This window comes from Papio anubis, chromosome 16 (genome assembly GCF_008728515.1).
Source record: "Papio anubis isolate 15944 chromosome 16, Panubis1.0, whole genome shotgun sequence".
Lineage (NCBI taxonomy): Eukaryota > Metazoa > Chordata > Mammalia > Primates > Cercopithecidae > Papio > Papio anubis.
The window spans coordinates 22487139-22514673 of NC_044991.1; the positions used below are offsets into that span (position 1 = coordinate 22487139).

At 37.3% G+C, this 27535-nt stretch overlaps 1 protein-coding gene across 4 annotated transcripts in view; it reads left to right on the top strand.

The window, feature by feature from the left end:
* TTC28 (tetratricopeptide repeat domain 28) overlaps nt 1-27535 on the top strand; it is a 719970-nt gene that overhangs the window by 445424 nt on the left and 247011 nt on the right. The gene's annotated exons all lie outside the window — the stretch shown is intronic.

Sequence of the window (27535 nt, forward strand, 5' to 3'; positions counted from 1 at the left end):
CCCCTGGTTAATTTTGTGTTTTTAGCAGAGACAGGGTTTCACCATGTTGGTCAGGTTGGTCTCGAACTCCTCACCTCAGGTGATCCACCTGCCTCAGCCTCGCAAAGTGCTGGGATTACAGGTGTGAGCCACCGTGCCCGGCCTGCCTGTCTCTTTAATACAAGTCATATACATGTTGTTCATCTAGCTCCTCCCTCAAGTGGGCCAAGAGGTGTAATCTTAGGTGCCCAGAAGGCAAAGGGCTGAAAATAGTGTTTGCACTAATGATAGTCACAGTTATATTATGTCACCTTTTCAGGGTGCTAATTCTCAATTTATTGTGTCTTTCTACTCCCTCTTAGTGAATGGCTTTCTTGTGTGGTCTTTGCTTTTTTCAAAAAAAATTGCAAGATCATTTTTATTGTGAATGATAGTGGAAGAGTTCCTACAAAATGGCTTTGCATTTGCTTCTGGTGAAGAAACTCAGGGGTTTCACCAGTTGAGGACTTGTTCTTGATGTTTATTTTGTGGTTTGGGATCCTGTATAATTTAGGAGGTATAAATTCAGATTCCACATCTGTGTATCACATAGGCCTGGGGGTTTAATTTATCACTGAATACAGTGTTCCTATACAGAAGGCAGATGACAAGGTTTCTTGTGTCTTCCAGGGATAGTTTTCCTGGTCCTGGTTTCATGGAGGAGGCAGGCCTTTCCAGGGTCCTTGCTTTATATGGGAGTATCAGTTCTGATTCTTTGCCTTCTGTGAACCAGGTTTCCTCCTCTCCAATTCATGTGTGGTTCCTCACCACTTCTCTATTGGCTCTCATACTTAATGCTTTGGTATTGAGTTCCCTCTTTGTTTCTAGCACCTAGGGATTTTAACATGCTATTATATCTGACATGAATATGTGTTTTAGTGGGAGGGAGTCCACATCTAGGCTTTAGTCACTCTTGAAACATTTCTTCCCCTACCATAGTGAAGCATTTTTTTTTTTGAATGGCTTCTAACTGACTTTCATTTTATCAAATCCCAGGAATACTTTTCAGCCTCTTATCTAACCAGCCTTTTTTTTTTTTTTTTTTTTGCACCATTAAGTATTCCTGAATAAACACTTCTTTTGAAGTGCTCTTCTTCCTTGACTTTTCTGATTCTTTATTACCTTGTAATTGCTTCTTTACTTTAATTCCTGGGGCTTTCCCAAATATATCCACTCACCGAATGTTGATGTTCTTCAAGTTTATGTTCTTTTCCATTGTGGTTTTCTCTACATTCTCTCTTTGTATGATCCCATATATTTTCATGATTATAACTATTACCAAAAATATATTTCCAGCCTCATCCTTTCCTTTCCTCATATATTCAGTGGTCTGCTGGACACATGCATTTAGGTACCCCTTAACTAAGGTTATCTAATTGTGGACTCATTACTTTTCTTTCAAAACTCAAATATTTTTTCTTTTGTTTGATATGGAGTCTCACTGTGTCACCCAGGCTGGAGTGCAGCGGTGTTAGCTCACTGCAACCTCTGCCTCCTGGATTCAAGCAATCATCCTGTCTCAGCTTCCCAGGTAGCTGGATTACAAGCATGCACCACCATGCCTGGCTAATTTTTGTATTTTTAGTAGAGACAAAGTTTCACCATGTTGGCCAGGCTGCTCTCGAACTCCTGATCTCAAGTGATCCACCCACCTTGGCCTCCCAAAGTGCTGGTATTACAGGTGTGAGCCACTGTGCCCGGCCCCATAAATTCTTTGTGTTGCTTAATGGTGCCATCATTTACCTGGTCACTCAGATAGGAAACCTGCCCTTTCATCCTAGACTCCTTCTCCTCTGCAGTCCCTCATCTACTCAGATACCAGGACTTGGTGTTTACCTCCTCAATATTTTAAATGTCTTACCTAGCTCCTCCCTGTGAGGAGTAATCTTCTTCCTATTCCTACCATAATACATAGTTGAGTCACCATTATTCATTTAACAAGTGTATATTGGATACTATGTGCCAGGTACCATGTGGTAGGTGCTGAGGTTACAGTTGTGACTAAGACAGCGAAGTTCCGGACCCAGTGGAGCTTTAATTTGCATGTAGGAGAGAGCAAACAAATAAATATGTAATGTATAATATGTTAGAAAATAAGGTAGTGCATTGCAGTAACATTTCATTGTCACCTAGTGGTGATTTAGGCAATTTGCACTCTTTGTTTATTGGAATGTGAATAAAATCTCTCTTGAAGATTCCATCTATAATTAAAGTTAAATACCAGAACTGTAACTATTTATGTGAGTTTTATACATGCAAAAAATAAATTTACTTCAATTGATTTGGAAGGCTGAACAATTGTTTCCATTACATTGTTGAAATGTATTCCTTAAAGAATTTTATTGCATAGATATATTGTTTTATATGATTGCTTTTTATTTAAGCTATATTTAGAAAATGTCCCAGAAGTGGAAATATATAGTCGATATATACTCCCCCTCAAGAGTATTTATACTTTTCTTTTCATATGATATTTTGTTTTCAGTCCATTCTCTGAACTATCTGTGTAACCTTTCTATAGGTGTCTTTAAAATGATTTGAATTTTTAAGGAAAACACAAACTATAGCTATTAAGTTGAGTGAATACTGGAGTACTTAAATCCCATCTCAGTATTTGACAGGAAGGATGTATATTTGGGTGTCTTTTTACCCATTTTATGCTGTTCTTTTTCGCCTGCTACATTTGGTAATGAATCAGTCAACATGTTGACTAAAACCATGCTGCTAAAACCAGCAGCTGAACCATGTAATTAATAGCTCTCACTGGGGGAGTGGCAGAACATTGATCTCGGCTTGCTGGGTGAGCTAACTACCATCACATCTGTCCCCATAGTCAGGTTCTGCCAGAAGATGGTGCCAGGTCTTTTGTGGCCTTTGAACACAAACCCGAGTCTTTCCCATAATGTCCACATCTTTAAAAGACTCTGGTAGTGCTAATGGAGATGAACTTGGCAGTCTGAAATGAGAAGAAAAAAGGATCCTAGCATCTAACTTATTGCAAGTAAACGGCTTCTCTCTGGTTTCAGTTGTTTCATTTAGATAAATGCTTCTTGGAAGATGAGACAACACCATTTGCATTTATGGATTTAATCCTGGTAGTTACAGCTTAACTATCTGGCTTCAGTTTTGTAGAAATATATACCATCATCTACCTCTTGCCCTCCTTTCTTGATCTTGCAGCCATTCTCAGCTGAGCACATTTCAGTAGTTGGAATAGAGAATTACAGGTGTGTCATGTTAAAATGATGATTGGAGACTTCATCATTTTTTCTCACAGTGTAATGTTAAAGCTCTGTTTTTGTTAAGGAGTTATAGCTGATATTTCCCACTGGCTATGGCTACTCCTGGATAATGGGAAAGGAAAGGAGCTGTTGAAAATCTGTTGAAATTGCCCTATCAAATGAGTTGGAGCATAAGATAGAAATTATTCCATATTGGCCCAGGGCTGTTCTGGAAAGGCAGTTATAGCATGTTACCATGTAGCCATCTCATATGCACAAATTATGATACCAAATAATGTGACTATTCCTGAGTTATGTCCCCACTATATATAGTACAACTTAATTTCCTCTTCTAAAAAAATTATTAGCTGAATGGAGAATGTTTTTAGCTAGTTGACATGGCTAATAACCAGTTGATTTAGGGATCTGGGATAAATGTTTGTAGTCCTGTATATTTTGTTTTTAATCACATGGAATATGGAATACTGAGAGAGAGAGAGTTTCTGATTCAGGATCCTTTTTAATGGAGAGTGAAATGAAACTTCCCTATCTCATAGCCCTTTTAATGTTTCAAAACATACATTTTCTCATGTTTTCATATGATTGCTTAGGATAAATATTAATATTCCATACATTAGATTGTGGTACATGACTCAAAGAGGTTAAATAAATTGCTTAAGATCACAAATTAATTACTAATCACATGCCACCCTGTATTTGTGAATCACTTTACACTTTAGTTAGTAATTCATACATATCCTATTTTTGTTTCTCCCAATAGTGATAGAGCCAGGTATAGAGTCCAGTTCTCACATTTCCAGTTTTGTAACTGTACTTCTGAACCTGGTGTTGGCAAACTTTTTCTGTAAAGGGCCAGATGATAAATACTTTAGGTTTTTCAGGCCCAATGGGCACAACTAACCAACTCTACCATTGTAGTATGAAAGCAGCCATAGATAATAAATAAATAGGTATAGCTGTGTTCCAATAAAACTTTATTTATAAAAATAGGGGTGAGTGTGATTTGACTGACTCCTGCTCTAATCCGCTAGCTTCCAAACTGCTCCTTACAAAAGGCCTTTTATCATTCCCATCTGTATCTCCTTTCAGTCTCCCATGTTTTGAAAGTTGGACTTTCAAAACTCAATATTGAATGATAATGAGTGCATACTCCCATGTTTGATTAATTCGAGGCATAAATAAATGATGACCAAAACCAGTCATTGCCATGTTTCTTAAAAGCTGTGATCATTGAGTCAGATGTAGCTTTGTGATACCCAGAGTTCAATTTCTCATTAAGGGCACAGCCACCTAATTGATGCTTGAAAATTAGGTAATGATATAACTCAAACCCTGGATCCTGTACTCTCAGCTACTTGACCACTTCTTTCTTTGGCTTCTGTAATGTGTTATGTGCCAACCACAGAAAGGGGCCCTCCTTGCCATCAGGTTGTGAGATGAATTTTCTGATGTCTACATCTCTAGGCTTGCATCTCAGCCACTGTTTCCAGTCACTTAAGGGTTTGTCAGTCAGATAACTAGAATATAGTTGGCCCACTGTATCCGTGGGTTCTGTATCTGTGGATTCAACCAACTGCTGTTTGCAAATATTTGAGGGAAAAGTAAATGGTTGTGTCTATACTAAATACGTACAGACTTTTTTCCTTTGCTAATATTCTCTACACAATACAACATAAAAACTATTTATATGGAGTTTGCATTAAATTAGGTATTATAAGTAATCTAGATATGATTTAAAGTAGAAGGGAGGGAGGATATACATAGGTTATATGGAAATACTGTGCTATTTTATACAAAGGTCTTTGGAATTTGGACTCTGCTGGGAAGTCCTGGAAACAACCTCCCACAGATACCATGGATACCTCCTACAGATACCAAAGGATGACTGACTGAATTATATTACATTTGTGAATGTAGATTAAAGTATTTAAATTATAATAATCTCTCTTTTAAGAATAGTAAGACTAAAAATCTTGTGAGAGATGTAGAGTTTTAAATTTTGAAATATAACAAATGGATAAATAAACCAAAGAATGCCTAAATAGTCTTTTCAATTTATGTCGTCCAGGATGTTAAAAAGAAAAACCTCACATTGAAGTGATCGGTATGAGTAATCAGTATGGCTGTACTGTGCTGATAGAATTCTAGGATCAGCAAAGAAATGTGACTTTTTGCTAGACTGCATAGTTTTACCTAGAGAAACTATATTTCCTTTTGAAATATTGAAAATGGTTTATGAATTTCCACGACTGTCCTGGGACTGAGATTTGCCACTTGCTTACATTAGACACCTCTCTAATGTGTAGAATTAATTTCTTAGTTGGGTGTTAATTGAAATTTTATATGTAAGTAGCTGAGAGTCCTCATTTTAATCACAACAAGAGGAGTGAAATCCTCAAAGAAGCTGCTCTGAGGAACAGTGGATTGGTCTCAACATGAAACAGTGAATGGCTGGTCTTCAGGCCTGACCTCTGAGGTAATGTCTCAGAACTGAGTTTTCAATAAAATAGATAAAGAATTTTTATTAAGTTTCCTGAGCTGGAAACACATCCATCCTCTCATTTTGCTGGACAATGTGTTTACCATTAAGGGCCTGCCCGTCTCAGGGAGAGCTCAAGGCAACATGGAGGGCAAGCAACCCTGCCTCAGGGGGAAGTGAAGCTTGGCTGAATCCCAGTTGCATTACGGGTCCTGGTGGAGGTGCTGACCTTTTGCCCTTGTCCTTGGGAAATTCATCAGTTCTTAGAGCTACTATAGATGGCAAGACATTATCTCATTCAGCCCTCTTGACTCCAAGAAGGAATTCACTTAAATTATCTCTGGCAAAGGAGAATGTCCTCATGTACTACTAGTATAATTAAACATTAATTTTAAAGATTTAAAAACATTACCTGTGGGAGATTTTGTTCTACCTATTCCTAAGATGTGTAGGGATAGTGAGTTGCCTTACTACCCTATGAGAAGTGATGATAATTAGAGCTTACATATATTGAGCATTTTTTTCCCTACATGCCAGATACTGAAATAAAGACTTTCTGTGCATTCACTTATTTAATCCTTAGAGCTACCCAATGGGGCAGATACTATTCTTGTCCTCATTTTACAAATAAGAAAACTCAAGGTCACAGCTCCCAAGTGGCAGAGTGGAGATTTGAAATGCTGGCTTGTCTTCCTCAAAAAGCTGTGCTCTCAACCTCTGGGTTATTCTGTCTCCCCCAGTTATGGTACTCGCTTTGTCTTCTTATTGCGGTTCTCTTCATGGGATAAATTATTATTAGGGTATATAAAGAATTATATAATACAGTACAAATTGAGGGATTTGGAGGATTAAGGAATTAATGCTATTCCTCTGAGTTCTACCCATTATTAATTAACATGTGTAGTAAGTATTTACTCACATGATAAAGCTGCTATACAAGGAAGCAGTTTGTATGGCTCTGGATTTCCCCCCCTGCTAAATGTCCCAATACTGCTTTAAGTTTTAGTTTGTTCTTATTATGTGGAAAAGGGGAGAAATTAGGCCAGTGAATTACCAAGCCCTCATGGAAAGAGGTAGGAAACAAACTTGCAAAAAACAATGACTTGAAATAAGAGTGTGGACCTTTATTCTTGGCCCCATAGATTAGCCCTATAGTTTTACAAGATACTTTGGGCAGGATCTTTTGTATCTGCTTGAGTAAGCAAATCCATTGTGGCTTCAGTAGGTGTGTATTATGAAGGACAGAGCTGCAATCAGCAAAGTGGTATCATATTCCAAGTTTTTCCTCCTCTTTCTTAACTATTGAGCTGAAAAAAAAATTACCCACTTATTTAGTTAGTGTATGACGTAGGGTGTATATTGGTTATCTTCACAATATTTTTTTAGTTGTCAGTGTTAAGAATTGTATTCTGTTTTAAATTCTAATATCCTCCTTAATTTAAGAGCACCTTTGGAATTAACTCTTACTTTTCCATGATGAAGAAGAGCCTGAGAAAGTAGTGGAGAATAAGGTAAATTCAGCCCCCAGCCTGGCCCCTGGTTTCCAGGCTGGCTACAGTGAGAACTGTCAAGGAGATAGATAGGGGCTCTAAGGTTTCCTGGAGTTTTCAGCCATGTGTGGGCACCACATGTGGTGTGTTCAGTGAATACAAATACAAGAACACATGCTGTTTCCATTAGGGACACTTCAGACCCCTCTCTGTCCCCAGCCTTACTGCAGAGTTGAATGGGTCATTTATCATAGGCCACTTACTAATACTGACTGGTCTTCAGGCCCTGCTGCAAGTAAGCAGCAAACCATGTGACTGAGTTCTTTTAGAATGTTTATCATACAGTGATATTATTTCTTGACAATTCACAATTCATTTGCAAAGAAGGGTTTACTAGCTGCTTCTAAAAGGGATTTGTTTGTATTAAAAATGCAAATCTGATCATGTGCCTACCTTACTTAAACCCTTCAATGACTCGTGATAGGTAATCAAAACCATTCAAGATGGGATTCTCCCTTCTCTGCAGCCTCATCCCCTTCTATTATCTCTAGAAAGCTTAACTACTTTTAGTTCTCCACATATATCATACACATTTTAGCCTTTCTTGACCTCTGTTTGTTTTGTTGACAAGATCTTTCTCTACCTTCTTTGTCAAGGTAAAGTATTTTCATTCTGTAAGATTTAGGTCAGACATCACCTCCCTTTCCCCCAGCAAAGCTTCTCTATTTCTCTTCCCCCAGTTTTGGCTTGGTATCCTCTGTGTACTCAGAGAATGGTGAGATGTTATCTGTTATAGGTAGCTCTGATCCCACTGTAGTGAAGCAATCTGTTTCCACCTCTGTCTCATGGTATAGCAGCCTGAAGGCTGGACGACATCTCTTTTCTCACCCACTCTTGGGTGCCCAGCCCAGTGCCTCAAGCAGCGTAGGGGCAGCCAATAGTGATTCTTGAGCTGAGTTGAACTGTTTTGTAAGCAAGTCTCAGCTTCACTCAGGCAGTCACATATGATTCTCATTATATTCCTTATCCCAGTGACTTACACACCCACATCATGAGAAAGTTCATACTGAAGAACTGGCTGGCAATGTGACTCCCTCAATTTTCTATGATTGAAGAGCCCAGATATACAAACTGTACAATCTGTTTTCCTGAGTGTTTTCACTAGAGACACTCTTTATTGAGTGTTGTCCCTGGCAATCCTAGCAGGCACCCAGCAGCCGCATCATCTATTGCTTATAGTTATGAAAAAAGTAGCGTCTTAGAAAGAATGCCAAGTATCTTGATCTTAATCATTTTTCTTTTATATTTGGCATAACTGCCCAGGGTCAGACAGATCTTGCCCTCAGGTAGGGCTCTAGTAAAAGTTTCCCATTGCTTCAGCGTGTGCTTGCATGCTGTTTACTTTCAAGAAATGCATTTTTTTTTTCCTAACCAGGTGCTGGGGTGTATAGATCTTCCTTTAAACAGCCATTTTCATTGAAGGGCAGCACATCCCCACCTCTTATTCTGCCTTATTTTTACTAATTGATGATACTGGGTCTTCCTTCTCCTTGACATTTTTCAAGAGGCCCCATAGCACACTAAGAATAATAGGAGCTTTGAAGTCAGAGACCTGGGGTGAAAGCTGAACTATACCGCTTACTAGATTGTGGTCTTCGGTCTGTTACTTAACCCCATTGATCCTCAGTTTTCTCATTTGAAAATGAAGATAGTTCCTATGTCATTAGGTTGGTATGTGGATTCAGTGAGATAATTTATATATGTAAGGTGCCAAATACTTGGTCACTGTGATCATGACCACATGCAACTATGCTAGGATCTATCCCTAGCATACTTGCATAAAATACTGATACATGAAACAAGTAGCAATATAAGATATTACATGAAAAGTATTATGATTAGCTTCTCAAAGAATCACAGTATGTTATAGACCAGAAAAAAGCCTTAGAGACCATCTAGTCTAGCCTCTTTATTTTACAGATTCAGCAAACATTTATTGAATACCTGTTTTGTGCCAGACCTTGGAGTGGTGTGTTGGCACATCATAACTCATTCAAACCTCAAAATAGCATTGATATAGATTGTTTTATTCCTTATTTTAGAGATGTGGCCAAATGATCTGCTCAGTAAGTAGAAAAGGAGGATTTAAACCCAGGTCTCTTGTGTACAAATGCCATGTTCTTTCTATTATTAATACATTGTATTCCTTCTGTTTAACAAATATATGAATGTGTAGTGTGTGTAAGGCACAATGTTGGGCTCTTAAAGATGAAGTTTTTCTACCATTAAAGCTAACAGTGAATAATAAGAACAGAGCTCACTATTTACTTTTATTTAGCTTCATGGAAGATGTGTACTTAAGCTTCCCTTTGAAGGATGGATAGCAGTTTGATAGAAGAACATAGGAAGCATTTCAGATGAAGTAATAGCATAAGTTAGGAAACAGGAAAATTCAAGACCTATTCATGAATATTTACTGTCACTCTTTGATTGCAGTGAAAAGTTCGTATAGGGGGCTAAGATTGGAAAGGAGCCTGATTGTGAAAGGTCTTACTGACCAGGTTGAAGAGCTTGACCTTTGTTCTAGAGGCAGTGGTAAATGTTAGTTTGTCTGTAGTGTGGTAAGTCACTGAAAGCAGTCTCATTAGCTTGATCTAATATTAAAGACCAAAGTGCCAGTGAGAAAGACTACTATGTTTAACATTTATTTGTGAATTGCATTTATTTTAGTGCATCGTGTGAAAGCATTTAGCTTGCATAGTAGGGTATTTTGGCTAAGAACATTCTAATTATAGCTCATAAGTTTGTAGTGTAGTGAGATGTTCATTTCTTTTGTGATGTTTTGGAGTCCACCCTAAAAAATAGGATTTAAGTTCTGACTATACCATTTACTAACAGTGTGACCTTAGATTCAGCCTCCTCATCTATAAAACTGGGCAAATCATTAATATGTATGTACCTCCTTACTTTACAGAATTGGCCTAAGGATGAAATAGAGTCATTACCATGCTAGTAAATAATGGTATTGGTATTACTGTAATTGTTAATAATAGGAGCTGCATACTCTTCCTGTGGCATTTTGGTTTTATATTAGTTGAAAGTCTATGATTTTGCCCCCATTATAAAGCATGAGAAACTGTTAAGATAGTTATTCAATTTTCATGCATCTGTTAAATAAAATTTCTGCTTCTAAACATTATCAAAATCCCGTACCATTTGTGAATATAAGCATGACTTCTGAAAAACAACTCTCCACAATATAAAAATGAAAGTCTCGCTCTGCTTTGTGTCTCCACTTTCTGTTCTAGCTAGCTCTAAGGGCATTTGAATGATAACTGCTTTTTTTCTGAATACATAATGTTTCTACTTGAACTTATCTTGCTTGTAGGCATGACACAAGCAACATGAAGGCTGGGCACTTGCAGTAGACCTCCTTCTAGGTGTATGTGGATGGCCAGCTAGATCACTTTCACTTCACTGAGCTGTGAAATTGACACCAAATTGTGCCATTAGCTTGTTTCTGAAGGGTATGTTGTGCTGGATATTTTCTTCTTGCTTGCATGGTACATGAAAAAAGATGACAAGATAAAAATGTCCCATAAATGAACATGAGCAAGAAAATTTAGATGTAATTTGTCATGAATTAAAAACATTGAATAATGGATCAAAAACCCCTAGAAGCAGAGGTGCTGAGAATTCAGAGCAGCCATTTAGTACTTGGGGAAGAGAAAATACAGAGCTTTAGGTTTCTCTTTTGAAGCTTTTCCTAATTTTCATTTGCCTTCTTTATACCCTGCTAGCAAGAGAACAATTTCTGAAGTCAGTTAAATCATTCAAGGGTGCTTGCCTGTCAGTTCACTGATTTAGGTAATAGCAGTGTGTTTTCTTGAGTTTTTTCCTTCTCCGTAGTTGAATCATCCTTGGCCTACCTTCTGAGTAGAAAATCAAGATAAATTATTTCTCGGTAAATTGTTTTCCTTATATTTGAGAGGAGGCGAAGGGTAGCTGTAAATGTAGTAGTTGAAGGAGGTTTTTCTGAGTGGAATCCATGTTGTCTTTGTGAAAGCATTCTGTGTTAAAGCAGTGGCTGCTTTCCATCTAGTCTCTGCCTTTTCCCTCTGTTCTTCTCCTAGATGTCTATTTAATTCATTCTCTCACTCCCCTCAGGCTTTTACTCAAACCCACCCAACTCTGCCTATCCTCCTTCCTTACTACTTTATTTTCCCCTCAGATCTTACCACTGGTCTAACTTACTGCCATGTTTATTGATTCTTGGCATATATATTTTTCACATTTTAGCATTTCTGAAATCGATGTATTTAATAATCAATGACATCTTAGATTCTGTAAAATAAATATGTATACTTTATTTTCTTTATTGTCTTTTTCTCATCTCTAAAATCTAAGCTCCATAAGGACAAAGATTTCTCTTCATGTTGTGCATTCTGTATCTTTAGTGCCTGTAACAGTGTTTACCACATAGTAAGTACTCAATACATATTTGTTGAATGAGTCAAATGAACTGTCTATGTTCAAGGAAGTTGGGGGAAAGCTATTCTACATTTGCTTCTCTATCCTTCTGTCCACTCCCCACCTTCCACTCCTTTTACCTTTTGCCTGCTTGTTTTTTCTGTGTCAGAGGACACTCATTATCCCTGGACCCCATCCCACCCCACATGCCACTAAAGCAGTGAGGTTTACAATAGCTATCTAATCCACGTTCTCTAAAACTCAAGCCTCTTAAGAATTTCACTGCTCTTAAGAATTGTAAGAGGCTGGAAGTAATAACAAGCAGATTCATTTTATGAATTTCACTGCTGGGTGAGATCTTACTTTATCTAACTCTGTAGTCTGTAGTACATGATAGCATCAAAACTCACATAGTATAAGTACTTGGCAAACTCCCTGTGGTTAAATATCAGTCTTAAATTTCTAATCCATCGCAGATTAGCACTTTTGTAAAATACAAAAGAAAAACACACAAAAAAATGAAAAAAAAAAAAAAAGTAAAAAAAAAAGAGTCAAATGTGAAAACTCAAGGTTTTTGTTTTTTGTTTTGTTTGTTTTGTTTTGAGACAGGGTCTCCCTCTGTTACCCAAGCTGGAGTGCAGTGGCACGATCATGGCTCAGTGCAACCTCCACCTCCTAGGCTCAAGCAAATCCTCCTGCTCCCAAGTAGCTCAGAATATAGGTGTGTGACAGTGTGGCTGGCTAGTTTTTGTATTTTTTGTTGTTGTTGTTGTTGAGAGGGGGTTTTGCCAGGTTGCCCAGGCTGGTTTCAAACTCTTGGGCTCAAGCAATCCACTTGCTTTGACCTCCCAAAGTGTTGTGCTTAGAGGTGTGAGGCTCTGCGCCTGCCCGTTTTTTTTTTTTTTTTTTTTTAATTATTAGATTAAATAGATTAAAATGACTCTGTCAAATTGATTTTTAAAGGATTTTAAATATTTACTCTCATTTTCTGTACCTGTCTTGTCACAGACCAGTAACAGTTTGCACATCAGCACCATTCTACTTAGTTTGAGAGGCAGTGTATCAGGTCATGCCTGCCCAATTTGATGTCAATTTAATTTTAACGTGTCCTCTAAAATGAATCTGCTTGTTATTACTTCCAGCCTCTTACATATTATTGGTCACAGACATTAAGTAAAATTGAAACTTATTTAATCCAGTCAGCACCAGTAATTAGTTGGTTAATGGAAAAAAATCATTTAAAACAGAAATTATAACAAGGATATATACATATTCAAACATATTATCTCAATTAAACATAAAAAAACACTGACCCAACAATCTTAAGACATAGAACAAATGCCTTTTCTTTAATTCGAGGCTTAGAGTTCTGTAGAATAATTCCTGCATAAACCACATCCATTTACAATTTCATTTTCTTCAAAGAGTTGTAAAAATTGAGTGCATCGCTTAAAAAGAAGTCTAAGTGCACAATCTCTCTAGATTTTTATGGCTTTTTCTAATATTTTATAATTATTTTACCTATATCAAATTCGCCTCAGATTCATTGTCTTTCGAAAGTATTCACTGTAGTTTTCAGAGAAACAAGAGCTTTTTTCCTGCACTTGTAGTTCATTAGTTTCTGTCAGATGGCGTAATTACTGTAACAAGTAAATGTGATATAAACTTATTTGGGAGCAGTCATAACAGACTCTTGGTAAAATGTACCACCCACTCCATTAGAAGGAGTAAAGGGCCAGGGAATGCTGGAGAGTAGACAGTAGTCACAGGTAATTGGTGTGCTGTGGCGCCAGGCAGTGTATTCTACTGAGGGAACAAAAAGCAGAGGCTAATCTGTGAGTTGTTATAAAGATCCCCTGAAATAGTTTCTGCTATGTCATTTTACTTACCAATGCTTCTTTTCTTGTCTTCAGAGTATCACTTTTAAGCTTCTTGTAGTACTCCTAGAATTCTGTTGAATGAGTCTTTTTTTGGCTATCCTTTTTATGATTAGAAATGCTTCATTTATATCCTCACTTAGCATTTTTATTTACAAAAAAAAGCCTGATTTTTTAAAATGTATAACCACAAAACACATCCTAATTCTTTATTTTATTTCCCTTTCTTTATGCTTCCTCTAGTTTCATTACCACTTTGTTACACTGTCATAACCAAACTACTTTAAGTCCCATACCTAAAGCATGAGGGAGTAAGAAGCCTATTTTTATAACTTTTTATTTTTTTTATAATTCCAAACTTACAAAAAGTTGTGAGATTAGTATAAAGAACTCCTGTGTACCCTTTACCCAGATTCAATCATTATTTTCCCCATTTGTTTTAACATATTTTCTCTCTCTCCTTAAATTTTTAATCTCAAACCATTTGAGGGTAAATTACATACAGTTGCCTTTTGCCCCTAAATACTTACATTTGTATTTATTGAGAATAAGGGCATTCTCTTACATAATCATAGTCCAGTTATCAAATATATAGCTCATACTCAAATTTTATATTAATATTAAATAAATTATCCCAGTAATGTCTGATCTGCTAGTTTTCCTTGTCCAGGATCCAATCCAGGATTAGATTTTGCATTTAGTTTTCATGTCGGCTTAGAACCTCAGCTTTTCTTTGTCTTCCTTGACCTTGACACTTTTTAAGAATACAGGCCATTTATTTTATAGAATGTTTCTCAATTTGATTATCTATGGTTCTTCATGATTAGATCCCTGTTTTCCATTTTTGGGGCAAAAATACTACAGAAGTGATACTTATTCTTCTCAGCACATCTTATAAAGAGACACATGGTATTGGAGTGCTTCATACCTGGGGAAATGAACTTTGATCATGTGGTTCAGGTGGAGTCTGCCAGGTTTCTCTACCGTGAAGTTACTGTTTTTTCATTTGTAGTTTTTGTGGGGAGACATTTTGAGACTAGACTTTGTGCATTTTCTGTTCATTCCTTCTATATTAGTTGATGTTTTACCAGAAAGAGCTTTCCCTTTTCCACCATTTATTTATTCATTTATATCAGTGTGATCTCATGAATTATTTTATTTTCTTATTTTGCTAAATGGGTTAAAGGACTATTTCTATTATTATTTAGTTTGATTTGCTGCTCAAATTGTCCCAGATTGGGAGTCTTTTTAAGCTAATTACTACATTCTTTTGACTTGTCTCCATTGTTCTTTGAGCATTTATTTACTTTCTGGTGCAACAAGATGTTCCGGCCTTATGGTTTGCCTTCCCTGCCCAGGTCCCACAGGCTGCCATTTCTTTGGTTAGCTCTGGTTCCCTTTAAGGGAGAATGGTTTAGAAATCAAGATCTCTGTGCTAGGTGTGCTCATTTCTAATGAGGTATCAATGTTTTGGGTTTCTCTCTGGAGACTAAGCTAGGGAAAAATATATATACATGTATACATGTATCTGTGTGGATATAGATGTATACAAATATATACATATGTATACATATAGATACGTGTTTACATATACATGTATATATATACCATATAAATACATATATCTGTAGTTATTTCTGTATTATATTTTTAAAAGTATTAAAGATTATGAATACTTATAGATATCCCCAATTCCAATTTAATGCCACAGCAGAATTCTTTCTAGTCTTCCTCTTTCCATATTTGTCATTCCCTTCTTCCACAGTGAGGAACATGACTTTCTATTATTCTCCATATATTTTCTCAGTCCTCTAATATACAGAATATGTTTTCAGAGGTACTAATTAATGCCACTGTAAAGCAAACTCCCTAACAAATTCAGTATTTCCTAAGGATTGTTTTTGTCTTTGCCTGAGGGCACATAGTCAAAATATTGGGTTGAAAAGTTTCTTGGATTAGTTCTTTTTCTTTAATATTATTCTATTACTCGTTTGAAAGACAGTCAGATTCATTCATTTCTGTCATCTAGTGGATAGAGGTCAGGGATGCTGCTAAACATCCTACAGTGCACAGGACAGCTCCCACAACAAACAATTATTTATTCCCAAATGTCAGTAGTGCCATTGTTGAGAAACCCTGGTCTAGAAGCAATGAGAGATGATGAGGGAATGAAAGGTAAGTCTAAAGATTAGATCTCCTTCAGGACAGTTACTTCAGGAAAGGCCATTACAGATTCTTAGGCAAGTAGAGACCAACCCTTGGGGGCTCAAGGTCCTCATCTTCATCAGAATATGCCCATATGTCTCCATCCCTTTTTTCAAGTCCCATTCCTTTCTAATCAGTGTTTCCTGTGAGAGCCTGGTAGAGTTCCTGGGGAAAAAAACAAAAAACCTCCATGAGAGCAATAACCTCTCTGTGTCTGTGTTCTCCATAGGCTTCATGCTCTCATGCTAGACTATGTTAAGCCTTTAGCATTTGGTAAAACTGTTTTGTTTAATCTTCCTACTGGCTTTTATGATATTTAGCAGCACCTGTCTCAGGTAAGCAAATGCTTATTCTGTCTGTAGTTGCTTGCTTCTCTATATATTTTAGGTTAGTTGTCTACCCTGTGACTTCACTTGTCTGATTGATTTAAGAAAAGTCATTGATTTGTACTTTGTCCAGCTTTTTGTCTTCTTGTACAGTAGAGTGGTGCTCTTTTCAGTTTTATATTTCCAAGCTGAAATAAAAAGTCACTGGTCATATTTTAAGTTCTCAAGAGCCACATGTGGCTATTGGCTACTGTATTGGACAAAGAAGATTATAGAATATGTCCATTATTGCAGAAAGTTCTGTTGAACAGAACTGTTTGATAGAAGGGAAATTGAAGCAAAATAAAAAGAATAAAAATTTTACTTTGTTCATGATGGAATAACTTGTCCTTCCACTGTAAACAACTACAACATTGGTCAGTATATATGAAAATACTGTTTTCAGACCTGAGCAAATCATGCAGAACTGTGATCCCTGACAGAAGGGAAATAGAGCATTGAACCTTACAGTTACTCTGTTTCTACCTAGAATACTTTGCAGGTCATGTCGTAGGAGAGAAACCTCGTAGAGCACAATGGTTTCACTGAGTTGAGGAAAAATAGATATTAGTGTGGGGAGTCTGAACCATCTGGAATTTGTGGAACAGAGACAAGAAGGGGCAACATAGAGAAAGACCTCCAGAAATCTATGTGTGAGTCCTCTTCAGAGTTTGGGTAAATACTGTGCTATACTTGTGTAAGGTTAGTTTCCACAAAGCCAGGCAAAGAATAAGATATTGGGGGAAAGAACAACTACCTGGGAGTTGAACAACTACCAGAACTACCACATGGCCTGATGGAAAAGACCTTGTTGAACACCCAGTACATTTAGTAGAGACCCTAAAAAGGCCGTGTCTTAGGAGTAGAACTAAACAGCCCTGGTAAAGGCAATGCTGGACTCATTCTAAAAAAACTTAAAAACAAGTCTTAGAGCAGGCTGATTTGCAAGTAAATGACACAAATGATGGAATTAACAGACAAGTACTTTAAAAAAGAGAAACATTTTCAAAGATTTAGAAGAGAACATTTGATATAATATAAAATAACTGGAAGACCTATGAAAGAACCAAATGAAACTTCTGGATTGGAGAAATACAATTTCAGAAATGAAAAATGACTAGATGGGCTTAATAAGAGATTAGATACAGCTGAAGAAAACATCAAATAACCTAAAGATGCGTCAATAGAAAACATCCAGACTGAAGCAAAGGAAAAAAGACCAAGGAAAATCAATAAAACCTCAGTGATCCATTGGAAACTGTTAAGTAGACTAGACTATATGTAACTGAATTCTCAGAAAGGTGGTATATAAATATTTGAAGAAATAATGATGAAGGAATTTCCTAATATTACGAAATTTTCATTTCATACCCAATTTTCATTTTCATGAATCCCATTCGTGCAGTAAAAATATAAAGTAAGTCACAGCTAGGCACAACATAATCAAACTACTGAAAATAAATGATAAAAGAGAGAATCTGAAGAGCAGCCAGAGAAACTACATTACATAAAGAGGAACAAAGATAAGAATGATTACTGACTTCTCATTAGAAGCAATACAAGCCAGAGAACAATGGGATGACATCTTGGTAATGTTAAAAGAAAAACTCTCCCCCCAGAATTCAGTATCTAGCAAAAATATACTTCAAAAATGGAGGTGAAATCAACATTTTCAGACAAACAAAGGCTGAGAAAAATTGCCGCCAGCAGATTTGCACTAAAGAACTATTAAAGGAAGTTTTTCAGGTGGAAGGAAAATGATACCAGAGAGAAACTTGAATCTATACAAAGGAAAGAAGGGAGGCCAAAATGTAAATATGTAGATAAATATAAGTGATATCCCTCATTTTTTCATGTATTTTGAAGATTTTATTTAGAAGATGATTGACTAGGTAACACAGCAGTGATAATGGTGTATTGTGGGGCTTATAACGTGTTGAAATAAAATATATTACAATAATATAGAATAAGAGGGGGAAATGAAAGTACATACTGTTGTAAGGTTCTTACATTATATATGAAGCAGTTAATATTATTTAAAGGTAGACTGTACTAATTTAAAGATGTGTGCTGTAAACCCTAGCAGCCTTTCTCAACTGGAGTTCCTCATTTCAACCATGAAACACAGAAAATCATTTGAGAACTGCTGCCTCAATTCTCCTAAGAATGGAATGTAACTAGTACTATTCTAGGATGCGTAGGAGAGGGGTTAGATCATTACATACAGTGGACACGTTAGGACATTATTGTTTAATTCTATTGTAGAATCTCAGTTGAAGAGGGCTGTGAGAGCAACCATTGAGAGAGAAAAAGGGAGAGAAAAGGGTGGGGAGAGAGCGAGAGAGAGAGAGAGAGAATGCACCAGTGAGCGAGAGCACATGAACAAGAACACTAAGTCAATAGAGGAGATAAAATTAGATCCTAAAAATGCTCACTTGATCCAGAAGAAGGCAGGATAAAGAGGGGGAAAAGGAACAAAGGAGAAATGGAGTTCCAGGTTTTAGTCAGCCATTACTTTAATCAGGTAATTACTTTGGGAGAGGCCATTATAGGTTATCAGGCAAGGAAAGATTAACCTTTAGGGGTTCGAGGTCCTCAACTTCATTAGAATTTGCTTGTGTGTCTTTATCCTATTTTTCAGAGTTCCATTCCCTCTATTTCCTAATTAGTTTTCTGAAATCTTGAACCTGTGGCTTCAGAAAATAAGGACATCTTTCAGGACAATTGTAGAGAAGCTTTCTGGTTCTTCTCTGAACATATGCTGGAATTCAAAGTGCCGAGATCATAATTTTCTTTTCCTCAAGTTCTCCAGCATGCTTAGAAAGAAGTTGACCAAGCCCATATCCTTAAACTCTATTTCCACTAACATGTACTGTTGTACAATGACAGCAGCGTCTTGGACACCTGAAGCTTTGCAGTTTATTGGCACTTGACTTCAGGTGACTACAGGTAATAGTTGTATTATGTGTTTGCCACTGTATGCCACCTATTACCAGTATTCTATTTATCACTATCAATAGGGTCACGAATGCCTTTAAAAGACTTCAGACTAGGCAGATCAAAGAACCAATTCCAGGTTCCCATCCTTTTCATACTTCACCTTGGAACTCTACTCCAAAGACCAATAATTATATCGCTCATGCAAGCAAATTCACTATGCATGTTATGGGATAAGGAATTTAATACAGGATAGACGTTATGCAAATGTGGAAATAGCTAAGGAAATGAAAGTCCAAAAGTGGGAGTTGGAGGGTCAATGCAAAAGTCACCAATCTCTCTTCCTGAAGCACTGGTGCAGGTGACAAACTAGAGCTGGCAGGAAAACCTGAGAAGCCAAGCATGTCTTGCTGCAGAACTAGGATTGTGAGGGTGGTGTGTAGAGGGGATCTGTGGGGAAAATGTTGCCTCCATGTAATCATTACCAGGCATTTGGTGATGGACCTGGGACTGCTGTTGGTCAGCAAGACCAGCAGTCACCTGGAGAAAGATGACAAACTGGAACTTACCGGGCACCATCATATTAGTCAATGAAGACTCTTAGAAAGCAGTAGCTGCTATTTTACTTCCACCTCCGAAGTTTCTCAAAAGTTCCTCTTTTGGCATATTCTAACCTGAACCAATACAAAGAAGAGGGTTCCAGGAATTGTAGTTCCAACTTAACGAAGTTAGCAATAGAACAGTTACGTGGTTTCAGTTTTTACATTTTAATCTGTGATCCATTTGGAGTTTATCCTTGTGTATAGTAGGAGGTGTGGATATACTTTTATCTTTTTCCAAAGACTGTTATTCAGTTTTCCCCATCAACATTTATTAAAATCTGCTTCAGTCCTTTGAGATGCTACCATTACCATATTCTAAATTTCCTTATGTACTTGTGTGTATTCTGGACTTCATATTCTATTCCAGTGTTCTTTTTATCTGTTCAGACACTACTACCATGTTGTTCTATTCTAGAAACTTTATAAAAAGTTTTCTTATCTGACAGGGCCAGTCTTCCTTTATAGTTTAAAAGCCTGTATTTAAACCCCATTCTTATCTAACTTTAGCTAGAACCTCACTTACAGCAGTGCTTTCCCTTGAATATTAGGAATTATTAATGGAAAGGAGAAATAGATTTAGAGGCCAATTAGATTTGCCACTGATTACTATGGAGTTTTAGTGAAGGCGAAGGTAATTATTCTTTCCTAGATGGAGTTGAGTGAGGGCAACAGACCAGGCGTCAAATACTAGTACAAATATTACTTCCTTCTCTGGTCTCTTCATCTTGCCTATTTTAGAATAAAAAAGAATAAAATCAAAACAATAAGGACATTATAAGAATAACTCAAAAAGCAGTAGAGTCTGGACTAAAAGAAAGTGATCTGTGGGCTGGTAGCAGCTTTGCCACTGACATTTCTTGTGACTCTGGGAGAGCTGTTTCATCTCTTTGGGCTTTAATTTCCCACCTGCCATATGAGAGGGCCAGATTAAACATCTCAGTCTTTCCTTTTCTAATATTCTATGACTAAACCTCATAATTTGTGTATCAAAAAGTCCCCTTCCTTGGCAATGACATAAAAGATCACAACTCAAGTTGGAGGTAATCATTAGCTGGTTGTCTATCAGTGAGTATATTTTAGGAGCTTGTTGTATATAAGCTCACATTCCCACTGGAACAATTTAGCATCACTATTCTAGTTTAGAAGTAAATTGTATTTGTGGGGCATAGTGGGGGCCACTTACCTAATATGCCTCTGAGGGTTCAGGAATTTTACTCACACCCTTACTTCACTGTATATAGATAAACATTTCAAGGGATCTCAGCTTCTCCCTAATTTGGTATAGTGTTTAAATTAGAAGATGAGGCCAGGCGTTAGTGGCTCATGCCTGTAATCCTAGCACTTCGGGAGCCGGAGGTGGGTGAACCACTTGAGGTCAGGGAGTTCGAGACCAGCCTGGCCAACATGGTGAAACCCCATCTCTACTAAAAATACATAAATTAGCTGCGTGTGGTGGTGCACACCTGTAATCCCAGCTACTCAGGAGACTGAGGCAGGAGAATCATGTGAACTCAGGAGGCAGAGGTTGCAGTGAGCTGAGATCGTGCCACTGTACTCTAGCCTGGGTCACAGAGCGAGACTCTGTCTCCAAAAAAAAAAAAAGGTTCTTTTTTTCTCTAATAATTTTAGTAAATTCTTCCATTGTCATTTAACTCGTGATCTATTAGACTATAGTATGCACATTAGTTATGGCTCCTTGGGCTCTTGTAACAAATACAATACATGCCTTTGAGTGGTATGATGTATTGCTGGTGAGTTTGTAATGTCTGAAGAATACTTGGAATACATATGTCTAACTGGGGAATCAACCTCTGGGTTATTTTTATCATTTTATTTTATTTTTCATTATTTCACTAGTATAATGGACAGATATTCACATATTAAACAACATGGCAGCATTCTAGAAGAGTGTATAAATAATGCATTAATAAAAATGTGTACATTTTGTGATGTATAGAGATATCCCTATAATGAAGGGAAATGAAAATAATTTGATAGAGACACAAAAAACCCTTCAAAAAATCAATGAATCCAGGAACTGGTTTTTTGAAAAGATCAACAAAATTGATAGAATGCTAGCAAGACTAATAAAGAAGAAAAGAGAGAAACATCAAATAGACGCAATAAAAAATGGTAAAGGGGGTATCGCCACCAACCCCACAGAAATACAGACTACCATCAGAGAATACTATAAACACCTCTGTGCAAATAAATTAGAAAACCTAGAAGAAATGGATAAATTCCTGGACACTTACACTCTCCCAAGACTAAACCAGGAAGAAGTTGAATTCCTGAATAGACCAATAGCAGGCTCTGAAATTGAGGCAATAATTAATAGCCTACCAAGCAAAAAAAGTCCAGGAACAGATGAATTCACAGCCGAATTCTACCAGAGGTACAAGGAGGAGCTGGTACCATTCCTTCTGAAACTATTCCAGTCAATAGAAAAAGAGGGAATCCTCCCTAACTCATTTTTTGAGGCCAACATCATCCTGATACCAAAGCCTGGCAGAGACACAACAAAAAAAAGAGAATTTTAAACCAATATCCCTGATGAACATCGATGCAAAAATCCTCAATAAAATACTGGCAAACCAAATCCAGCAGCACATCAAAAAGCTTATCCACCATGATCAAGTGGGCTTCATCCCTGGGATGCAAGGCTGGTTCAACATATGCAAATCAATAAACATAATCCAGCATATAAACAGAACCAAAGACAAAAACCACATGATTATCTGAATAGATGCAGAAAAAGCCTTTGACAAAATTCAACAGCCCTTCATGCTAAAAACTCTCAATAAATTCGGTATTGATGGAACGTATCTCAAAATAATAAGAGCTATCTATGACAAACCCACAGCCAATATCATACTGAATGAGTAAAAACTGGAAGCATTCCCTTTGAAAACTGGCACAAGACAGGGATGCCCTCTCTCACCACTCCTGTTCAACATAGTGTTGGAAGTTCTGGCCAGGGCAATCAGGCAAGAGAAAGAAATAAAGGATATTCAGTTAGGAAAAGAAGAAGTCAAATTGTCACTGTTTGCAGATGACCTGATTGTATATTTAGAAAACCCCATCATCTCAGCCCAAAATCTCCTTAAGCTGATAAGCAACTTCAGCAAAGTCTCAGGATACAAAATCAATGTGCAAAAATCACAGGCATTCTTATACACCACCAATAACAGACAAACAGAGAGCCAAATCATGAATGAACTCCCATTCACAATTGCTTCAAAGAGAAAAAATACCTAGGAATCCAACTTACAAGGGATATGAAGGACCTCTTCAAAGAGAACTAGAAACCACTGCTCAGTGAAATCAAAGAGGACACAAACAAATGGAAGAACATACCATGCCCGTGGATAGGAAGAGTCAGTATCGTGAAAATGGCCATACTGCCCAAGGTAATTTATAGATTCATTGCCATCCCCATTAAGCTACCAATGACTTTCTTCACAGAATGGAAAAAACTGCTTTAAAGTTCATATGGAACCAAAAAAGAGCCTGCATTGCCAAGACAATCCTAAACCAAAAGAACAAAGCTGGAGGCATCATGCTACCTGACTTCAAACTATACTACAAGGCGACAGTAACCAAAACAGCATGGTACTGGTACCAAAACAGAGATATAGACCAATGGAACAGAACAGAGCCCTCAGAAATAATACCACACATCTACAGCCATCTGATCTTTGACAAACCTGATGAAAACAAGAAATGAGGAAAGGATTCCCTATTTAATAAATGGTGCTGGGAAAATTGGCTAGCCATAAGTAGAAAGCTGAAACTGGATCCTTTCCTTACTCCTTATACGAAAATTAATTCAAGATGGATTAGAGACTTAAATGTTAGACCTAAAACCATAAAAACCATAGAAGAAAACATGTATGTTTATTGCGGCACTATTCACAATAGCAAAGACTTGGAATCAACCCAAATGTCCATCAGTGACAGACTAGATTAAGAAAATGTGGCACATATACACCATGGAATACTATGCAGCCATAAAAAAGATGAGTTCGTGTCTTTTGTAGGGACATGGATGCAGCTGGAAGCCATCATTCTCAGCAAACTATCGCAAGAACAGAAAACCAAACGCTGCATGTTCTCACTCATAGGTGGGAATTGAACAATGAGATCACTTGGACACAGGAAGGGGAACATCACACATCGGGGCCTATTGTGGGGAGGGGGAGGGGAGAGGGATAGCATTAGGAGATATACCTAATGTAAACGATGAGTTAATGGGTGCAGCACACCAACATGGCACATGTATACATATGTAACAAACCTGCACATTGTGCACATGTACCCTAGAACTTAAAGTATAATAATAAAAAAAAGAAAATAATTAAAATATGAGCAAAATTATGTGAAGATATATGGTCAAATTTAAAAGCAGTAAATTATGAGAAAAATTATCCAGAATTCTAATATAACTCAGTTGGGAGGACTTTAGACCACTCTTTCTACCGGTGTACTTGATTTTCTTTAAAATTATCACTGAAAAAATTCCAGAATTTTAATGCTCAAATAATATTGAAGAATGAATAATTCTAAAGCAACAAGGGAAAAGCAATTGAAAATTAAAACGGAATTTTTTTTTTGTTTTTTGAGACGGAGTTTCACTCTTGTTGCCTAGGTTGGAGTGCAATGGCACGATCTCGGCTCACTGTAACCTCTGCCTCCTGGGTTCACGTGATTCTCCTGCCTCAGCTTCCTAAGTAGCTGGGATTACAGGCACCCGTCACCACGCCCAGCTAATATTTTGTATTTTTAGTAGAGAGGGAGTTTCACTATGTTGGCTAGGCTGGTCTCGAACTCCTAACCTCAGGCAATCCACCCGCCTCGGCCTCCCAAAGTGCTGGGATTACAGGTGTGAGCCACTGCACCCAGCTCTAAAATGAAGAAAATTTAAAATTACTTTAAAATGAAGAAAATTGAAAATTACTTTGACAATGTGATGTCATCAAAGCAACCCTAAATAAGTGAAAGAAAAACTATTCATAAACCTACAAGAGAGACTAGTTATTTTCTTTATTCAGCCATCTGTTCTGTCTTGAGCCACGTACAAGATTCTAGCTAGCTGTACCACTTAACTGATTATTTAATTGCATTGAGTTGTGGTTTTTTTCATTTATAAGATGTGCATTATACTTGGTTTCTGTTGGTTTCAAACAGACATTTACAAAACAAATGTTAAGAGAAAGGGAACATATTATGAAGATACATGTACCCTGGAATGGAAACTCCAGCAAGGACCAGCAGCTTTCTCTATGTGATGGACCACCTAGGGTCTCTCTAAAACCGTAAAAACCCTAGAAGAAAACCTAGGCAATACCATTCAGGACATAAGCATGGGCAAGGACTTCATGTCTAAAACACCAAAAGCAGTGGGAACAAAAGCCAAAATTGACAAATGGGATCTAATTAAACTAAAGAGCTTCTGCACAGCAAAAGAAACTACCATCAGAGTGAACAGGCAACCTACAAAATGGGAAAAATTTTTTGCAATCTACTCATCTGACAAAGGGCTAGTATCCAGAATCTACAAATAACTCAAACAAATTTACAAGAAAAAAAAAACCCCATCAAAAAGTGGGCAAAGGATATGAACAGACAATTCTCAAAAGAAGACATTTATACAGCCAACAGACACATGAAAAAATGCTCATCATCACTCGCCATCAGAGAAATACAAATCAAACCACAATGAGATACCATCTCACACCAGTTAGAATGGCAATCATTAAAAAGTCAGGAAACAACAGGTGCTGGAGAGGATGTGGAGAAATAGGAACACTTTTACACTGTTGATGGGACTGTAAACTAGTTCAACCATTGTGGAAGGCAGTGTGGTGATTCCTCAAGGATCTAGAACTAGAAATACCATTTGATCCAGCCATCCCATTACTGGGTATATACGCAAAGGATTATAAATCATGCTGCTATAAAGACACATGCACACATATGTTTATTGCAGCACTATTCACAATAGCAAAGACTTGGAACCAACCCAAATGTCCATCAGTGATAGACTGGATTAAGAAAATGTGGCACATATACACCATGGAATACTATGTAGCCATAAAAAAGGATGAGTTCATGTCCTTTGTAGGGACATGGATGCAGCTGGAAACCATCATTCTCAGCAAACTATCGCAAGGAGAAAAAGCCAAACACTGCATATTCTTACTCATAAGTGGGAATTAAACAATGAGAACACTTGGATACAGGAAGGGGAACATCACACCCTGGGGCCTGTCGTGGGGTGGGGGTAGTGGGGAGGGATAGCATTAGGAGATATACCTAATGTAAATGACGAGTTAATGGGTGCAGCACACCAACATGGTACATGTATACATATGTAACAAACCTGTACATTGTGCACATGTACCCTAGAACTTAAAGTATTATAATAATAATAATAAAAAGATTGCTGCTGCTTGCTAAGGATTATTCCCTTACCACTAGGCCTTGATAGGAGCTCCTAGGCCTGAAAGGCTGCCCCATGAGGCCTCTTTTTTTTTTTTTTTTTTTTTTTTGCATTCTTTTGGCTTTAGATTCACTCTTAACAGCCACATTCTCTTAATATTTATTAAATTCCTGAAAGTGGATTAATCTGATTGGTTGGAGCTCTTTTCTTCATTCCAGGTCACAAAATAGGTTGTTGATCATTCAATTGATTGGCTGTCTTTTAGTCAGATGCCCACACCTGACTCAAATAGCTATGCTGGAGTGGTTGAAATCCTGTGGTACTTCATGAGCAGCTATGGGTCTCAGCAGGGGTGGGATGAAGAAGTGGTTTTCCTTAAAAAAGGCTGTGGGCGGGCATTTCCCCATCACTGTTTGTCTGATAAAAGAAAGCTAATATCTGACTTCCATGGTTGTAGGGTAATCCTTCTAAAAATTATTCATAATTCCCAATTCTCCTGGGTACTTTCTCAAACATTATGAGCTACTGTGGCCCCTAGATGTATAAATCAAGAATAAGAATTTAAGGCTTGTATCAAATCGGAGAGAAACGTCCCTTAAATCTTCACACCATTGATTATTTGTTTCATATTAATACATCAAACCATTGTCAGTTGTTTTCTTGCTGTTATCAAAGCTGGAATAAATGTGTGTTTAGATGGACAAATGACCTGATGTTTGACTTTGATTCTTTGGAACAACAACTGTCTTCCTTCCAGACATTTATTTTCATGGGCTTTCCTAATGGTCATGCCTGGTCTATTACAGCTGAGTTCCTGACAACTTTTGCATAGCTTCTCCTCACCAGCCATGTGTAAACTGCCAACATTCCACAACCGTCACAGGACTTGTAAACCAAATAGAACCAAGAGCAGTTCCCTGCTGTGATCTACAGACTTGAGCCACTCTTGTATTAGGTTTATCTTGTGACTCTAGGAAGAATTAGAAGAGTTATAGATGCAAATTATATATTTTGGGCTCTTCAGGGATTTGGACTTAATATGTAAAAATAAGACTGTAGGCTCGATCCCCTGCCTTGTGGTTTTTTAAAAAAATAAAACAAAACAAAACAAAAAAACAAACTTTTGTCTCAGATGTTCTGATTTTCTCTTTGCGTTTCCATGTATTAAAGAACTTATCCATGTATTCAGTCCATGTATTAAAGCATTTATCGCATGTGTTAAAGCATTTGTTTACGTATCTGTCTCCTGCTGTAGACTGTTGGTTCTTCAAGTGCAGAGACTGTGTTTAATTTATCTATGTATTCCCACCTTCCAGCTTCTCTTTCTAGCATAGTACCTATACGTGCTAGATATGTAGTCAGCAGTTGTGACACGAACAGATTGTTGAAAGAAAAGAAAAGATTGTTG